The sequence below is a fragment of the Pelophylax lessonae genome, assembly GCF_965119305.1.
Source record: "Pelophylax lessonae genome assembly, chromosome: 2".
In the NCBI taxonomy this organism is placed as follows: domain Eukaryota; kingdom Metazoa; phylum Chordata; class Amphibia; order Anura; family Ranidae; genus Pelophylax; species Pelophylax lessonae.
Window position 1 is genome coordinate 550197459 of NC_138769.1, and position 6939 is coordinate 550204397.

A 6939-nucleotide genomic window follows, 5' to 3' on the forward strand; every position below is an offset into this window, starting at 1 on the left:
AAATCAAACAGGCCCGGAAGGTCCTGCGGATCCCTGAGTGTGAAGCTTCGGCGGTCCCTCCGTAGCACAAGGGAGAAGGGATAGCCCCACTTGTAAGTGTGACCCCGGCATCGAGCTAGATCAAGAAGTGGCCGGAGAAGGGCCCTCCTCATGAGTGTAGATTTAGAGACATCAGGCAGGATTTTCACAGAGGCCCCTCCGAATTGCACCTCTCCAGCCTCCCACGACTTGCGGAGTACCTGTTCCTTCAGGGTGTAATGGTGCAAATGGCAGATGACATCCCTAGGCCGGGCAGGATCCGATGGTTTGGGGCTCAGTGCTCGGTGCATGCGACCAAACTCTGGAGCCTCTGGGATGACCAGGCCTGGCAGCAAGTGAAACACCGCCTATGCAGTCGATGTTAGGTCCTCCACCTCCGATGACTCCGGGAGACCCCGAAGGAGCAGATTATTGCGCGGGCTCCTGTCCTCCATGGCCTCCATCTGCAACTGTAGTGGAACAGCAGTCCCAGCGTGAGATAACTGCGCCTCTTCCAGCAAGCGTATCCGGTCCTCCAGGGCTTCCCCTGTGGTCAAATGGTTTGAACCCGCCTGAAACTCCTCCCGCATGGCCTGCCAGTCCCTTTTGTGGGTCTCCTCAATGCGGACTGAAAGCAGTTCAAGATCCACCTTAGTAGACAGGGCAAGAGGCAGGGATCGGAGTTCCGCATCCGCCTTGAGGGCGAAGGAATGGAGAGCCGGATGCTTACCCAGCTGGCCAGAGGCAGGGACATTGGAGCAGGTAGAAGCAGAGGGCGAGGCAGGAGGAGCAGGTGAGGCCTGGGATGCATGAGGCCCAATTAGTGCAGCCGCCATCTTCACAGTGCTCTGTGGTGTCCCCGGGAAGAAGCGTAGAATGTTCCCTTATGTAGTTAGAGGCGGCAGAGCCCTTAGTTTCCTCCGCTTAGATGAAGAAAGCATAGCCTTGAGAAATCAAGCGAAATAGCCAGGTATACAGGGTGGCGGGCCGGAGCTCTCAGAAGAAGCGTCTTCACCTGCTCATGTCCAAGCCACGCCCCCTCCCATCCATCTATTAACCAGGTCTGATCCTGCTTAGCTTTTGAGATCAAGCACATACAGGGTGGTGTGGTGAGGCCATAGGCTATCTCCACTAAGGCAACTCTGGTTCTTTAGTCCTGGGCCATCTCCAAGAGACACTGTCATCAGCCAGGCAAACAAGCCTTTACCTTAAACTGAGAAAGCTTATCACAAGCTTCCCAACCAGAGCCCTTTCTCCTCCACTCATGGAGAACCTCATCTGCTCTAAGCAATAAGGACTAATAGGATAGCCACAGGCCGCACATAAACGCCAGCTTATGCTGTTGTCTGTTGGCTGCCAACAGAAGTAACCTTGTTCTGCAGAAGGTAGCAACAGTATTGTAAAGCGGCGCAAGCTATACGCCAACACTTGGAAATGGTAACTTCAGCCAGCATTCACAGTAACTTTGAGGCTATAAATAGTGGACAGGAGAACCTCTGATTATCCCAATAAGGTATAGACACATTCTCTCTCCTGGCAACGTATCCTCCCAGCACCTCATTGTGCTAAGCATAATGAGAGGAAGATCCTTGGACTACCTCTTTAACCACTTACCGCCCGCCCGCCGTCATATGACGGCGGGACGGTGCGGCTATTATCCTGGGCGGACGTCATATGACGTGACCCAGGAAATGCACGGCAGGCGCGCGATCGCGGGCGCGCCGCCGTGCACTACCGGTGTCGGGTGTCCCCGGGACACCCCCCGTCACCGGCAGGGGGGAAGCAGCCACTGGGCGTGGCTGTTTCCCACGTGATCGGCTGTGTTCCAATGACACAGCCGATCAGAATGGAGGCGGCCGGCAGATGACCGCGCATGCGCGATCGGGAGCGCGCAGCGCGGTCATGTTGGTGGCACTGTGTTCCGTAGGAACACAGCTGTCACCGGCAGTAGTAAACAGTCACTGACAGTGACTGTTTACTATGTGATCGGCTGTGAATCCATTCACAGCCGATCAGAAAATGTAAACAAAGAGCAGTAACTCAGTGTTACTAGCTCTTCTCCCCTCACACAGTTTCCAGTATGAGGGGAGAAGAACTAGAAACAGTGAGTTACTGCTCTGTGTACCTGCAAAAGTAAAATCACACTAATAAAGGTCCCCCCACACAGTCCTCAGCCCCCCCCAATGTCACCTGTCACCCAACAGTCACCTCATCAGTGCCCAGAAATTGACACCCATAACGTTCACATGTGAGCGCAGCGATCGCGGGCAGAATCACCGCGATTCTGCCCGCAATCCGGAAATCATTGCAAATTGCAGGACGCCTGTGCTTTGCCCGTTTTTTGCAATAGCACCCCAAACGCTGTGCAATGTTGCCACCATTTCCGCCTGCCGAATCGCGGTAGCATCGCGCAAACAACACATGACGCCCAAAAAAGGTACAAGAGCTTCTTTGGGGCGTCATGCGTTGTTTGCGTGATGTTACCGCGATTCGGCAGGCGGAAATCGCAGCAACATCGCACAGCGTTTGGGGTGCTATTGCAAATCACGGGCAACGCACAGGCGTCCCGCAATTTGCAATGATTTCTGGATCACGGGCAGAATCGCTCACATGTGAACGTAGCCTAAAATTCACCGGTCACCAGAGACTGCCATCAGTACCGCCGTGCACCATCGCCCGTCACCTGTCACCCATCAGTGCCCGTCACCTGTCACCCCATCAATCACCGTCACCTGTCACCCCATCAGTCATCGTCACCTGTCACCCCATCAGTCATCGTCATCTGTCACCCTATCAATCATCGTCACTTGACACCCCATCAGTGATCGTCACTTGTCACCCCATCAATCATCGTCACATGTCACCCCGTCAGTGATTGTCATCTGTCACCCCATCAATCATCGTCACTTGTCACCTCATCAATCATCGTCACCTGTCACCTCATCAGTCATCGTCACCTGTCACCCCATCAGTCATCGTCACCTGTCACCCCATCAGTCATCGTCACCTGTCACCCCATCAGTCATTGTCACCTGTCACCCCATCAGTCATCGTCACCTGTCACCCCATCAGTCATCGTCACCTGTTTGCCATATACATGCAATCACTTACTGACCGCCTAACGACTATATGCGTCGGCCATTAAAAGCTAAATACTGGGGTTATGGCAGCAGATAGCCCCCATAACCCTGGTATTTTTTGAAACGGCGGGCGGTCGGCTTTCAGATAAGGGTGGTCCCAGTGGCGGATTCGCCGCGGAATTACCCTTACGGTGCAGGGGAAGAGGTGCCCCCTCCTGCTGCGTCCCAGACGTTTTCCCAGCTTACCGGACCCGCCGGCAGCGGGGAAAACTATCCGGTCCCGGATCCTCAGAGACAGGAAGTCGAGTGAGGGCAAGATGGCCCTCACTCAACTCTATGGTCTTGGAGGACCGGAGCTACGTCAAAAGACGTTGCCTAGCAACCGGTTTAAAGGGCCGCTTTTTTTTTTCTTTTTTTTTTTTCCTCTTTCAACAATTTTTTTTTTTCTTTTCTTTTTTAGTGTAGTTGTGAGGTGTGAGGTCTTTTTGACCCCAGATCTCACAATAAAGAGGACCTGTCATGCCTATTTCTATTACAAGGGATGTTTACATTCCTTGTAATAGGAATAAAAATGATCAAAACATTTTTTTTTTAAACTGTGTAAAAATAAAAAAATAATAAATAAAATAAATAGGAAAAAAAAAAAAAATTAAAGCGCCCTGTCCCCGTTAGCTCGCGCGCAGAAGCAAACGCATACGCAAGTCCCGCTCACATATGTAAACGGTGTTCAAACCATACATGTGAGGTATCGCCGCGATCGTTAGAGCGAGAGCAATAATTTGAGCCCTAGACCTCCTCTGTAACTCTAAGCTAGTAACCTGCAGAAATTTTTAAAATGTTTCCTATGGGGATTTTTAAGTACCAATGTTTGGCGCCATCCTGTGAGCATGCGCAATTTTGAAGCATGACATGTTGGGTATCTAATTACTCGGCGTAACATTATCTTTCACATTATGGAAAAAAATTGTGCTAAATTTACTGTTTTCTTATTTTTTAGTTCAAAAAAGTGAATTTTTTTCAAAAAAATCGCATCTGGAAGACTGCTGCGCAAATATGGTGTGATAAAAAATATTGCAACGATCTCCATTTTATTCTCTAGGGTCTCTGCTAAAAAAAAATATATAATGTTTGGGGGTTCCAAGTAATTTTCTAGCAAAAAAAATGATTTTAGCTTGTAAACACCAAGTGTCAAAAATAGGCCCAGTCTTAAAGTGGATAAATGGACAACTTTGTGTAAAGCGCTACTTGGATGTTAGGCCTATGTGTGTGGCCAGGCTGTGAAAAAGTGTTACACATGTGGTATCGCCATACTCAGGAGGAATAGCAGAATGTATTTTGGGGTGCAATTTTTGCTATGTACATGCTATGTGTTAGAAATATTGCATAAATGGACAGCTTTGTGTAAAAAAAAATGTGTTTTCATTTTCTTTCCACATTTTCCAAATACTTGTGGAAAAAAATGACATATTCAAAAGACTCATTATGCCTCAAAAATTATACGTTGGGCTGTTTGCTTTCCAAAATGGGGTCATTTTATGGGGGTTTCCATTGTCCTGGTGCTCCAGGGCCTTCAAAAGTGCGATAGTTTGTCAGGAAATTATATGTGTAATTTGTGCTCCTAGAATGCCGGACGGGGCTACTTGAATGTTAGGCCTCTGTATGTGGCCAGGCTGTGAAAAAGTCTCACACATGTGGTATTGCCATACTCAGGAGGAGTAGTAGAATGTGTTTTGGGGTGTAGTTGCAAGTATACATGTGCTGTGTGAGAGAAATAACCTGTTAATATGGCAATTTGTAAAAAAAAAAAAAAAAAAAAATCTTCATTTTGCAAAGCATTGTGGGAAAAAATTACAACTTCAAAAAACTCACCATGCCCCTTATTAAATACCTTGGAATGTCTACTTTCCAAAAAGGGGTCATTTGGGGGGTATTTGTACTTTCCTGACTTTTTAGTGTCTCAAGAAATGAGATAGGCCTTCAGTACATCAGGTGTGAGCAAGTGTGATCAATTTTCAATGATTCGCACCATAGCTTGTGGACTCTATAACTTTCACAAAGACCAAATAATATACACTTACTTAGGTTATTTTTACCAAAGATAAGTAGCAGTATAAATTTTGGCCAAAATTTGTGAAGAAAAATGACTAATTTGCAAAATTTTATGACAGAAACAAAGAAAAATGCGTTTTTTCACGATATTTTCAGTATTTTTTTATTTATAGCACAAAAAATAAAAAACCCAGTATTGATCAAATACCATCAAAAGAAAGCTCTATTTGTGTGAAAAAAAGGACACAATTTTTGTATGGGTACAGTGTTGCATGACTGAGTAATTCTCAGTCAAAGTGTGAGAGCGCTGAAAGCTGAAAATCGGTCTGGGCAGGAAGGGGGTGAAAGTGCACTGTAGGCAAGTGGTTAAGGTATAGCTGACACATCCTCCAAATTAGTGATAAGATGATGTGAAGCATTTGCCAAGTGACAGCATTCACAGCCGTGTCAATATTTCAGTATGTGATCTCCTGGGGAATTGAACTCAAGGTTGCAGGGTGCATAGTTCGCATTCATCCCCACTACATCATGGCTCCAGTCAGCACAAATAAATTTACACACACGACCAAGGCAAACTGACCCCACTTGATCAGGTCTATTCGGACTGACAAAATGTATTCTGTTCTGGCCACATACATTGCTCTCTTTTTTTTTTTTTTCAAAAAAAAAAATTAAGAAAAACAAAAACAAATTCCTTCCCAAAAAATCTTCCTCCCCTACCACACTGGAGCATGCAAAACCACCATCTCTAGTGGACTACAAGAGCCAGCAAGCCTGTTTAAAAGGGAGAAAAATACAGCAAAATCAATCGCCAGCCAGCTTCATTATCATCATTCATACTGTAACAAAAGCGAGGAAAGAACCTCCACTGGAATACGGGATCTGTGCAGTAGTGGGATTCAGCCGGTTCGCACCGGTTCTGTGGAACCTGTTACTAACATTTAACAAGTTTTCAGAACCGATGTGCAAGCCGGAGATCCAGGCGGCAATTTGAAATTTCCCGCCCCTGTGCTCAGCTGGCAACGTTACGTCTCCTCCCCAGCCAGAGTCCTGCCCCCACCCCCGAGTCGGCTGCCGCGCAAATGATGCATTTATGATACAGGAGAAGCCCTAGGAGAGCCGGTGTCACGTCGGATAATGCCTTCGAGGACACAGCAGGCTTGTCTCTGCAAGGCCAGCCCCCCCCTCCCCCTGTTATACACGGAGTCTGAGATATGCTGCTGATCAGCCATCCGTGCTGCTGCTGGAGGGAGCCTCAGCCCAGGTGACCGAGGATGAGTGCACTTCAGCTTGAGAATGGTGAGTGAGACGACCCCAAATTCACCACACTCCATCCCACCCCCCACCCCACTCTATCTCCCCTGGGAACAGGGACCCCTTCTTTCCTGGGAACAGTGACCCCTTCTCCCCTGGGGGCAGGGACCCCATTCTCCCCTGGGAACAGGGACCCCTTCTCCCCTGGGAACATGGACCCTTTCTCCCCTGGGGACAGGGACCCCTTCTCCCCGGGGAACAGGGACCCCTTCTCCCCGGGGAACAGGGACCCCTTCTCCCCTGGGAACAGGGACCCCTTCTCCCCTGGGGGACAGGGACCCCTTCTCCCCTGGGGACAGGGACCCCTTCTCCCCTGGGGACAGGGACTCCTTCTTTTCTGGGGACAGGGACCCCTTCTCTCCTGGGGGACAGGGATCCCTTCTCTCCTGGGGGACAGGGATCCCTTCTCTCCTGGAGGGCAGGGATCCCTTCTCCCCTGGGGGACAGGGACCCCTTCTCACCTTAAGGCTTCTCCGTG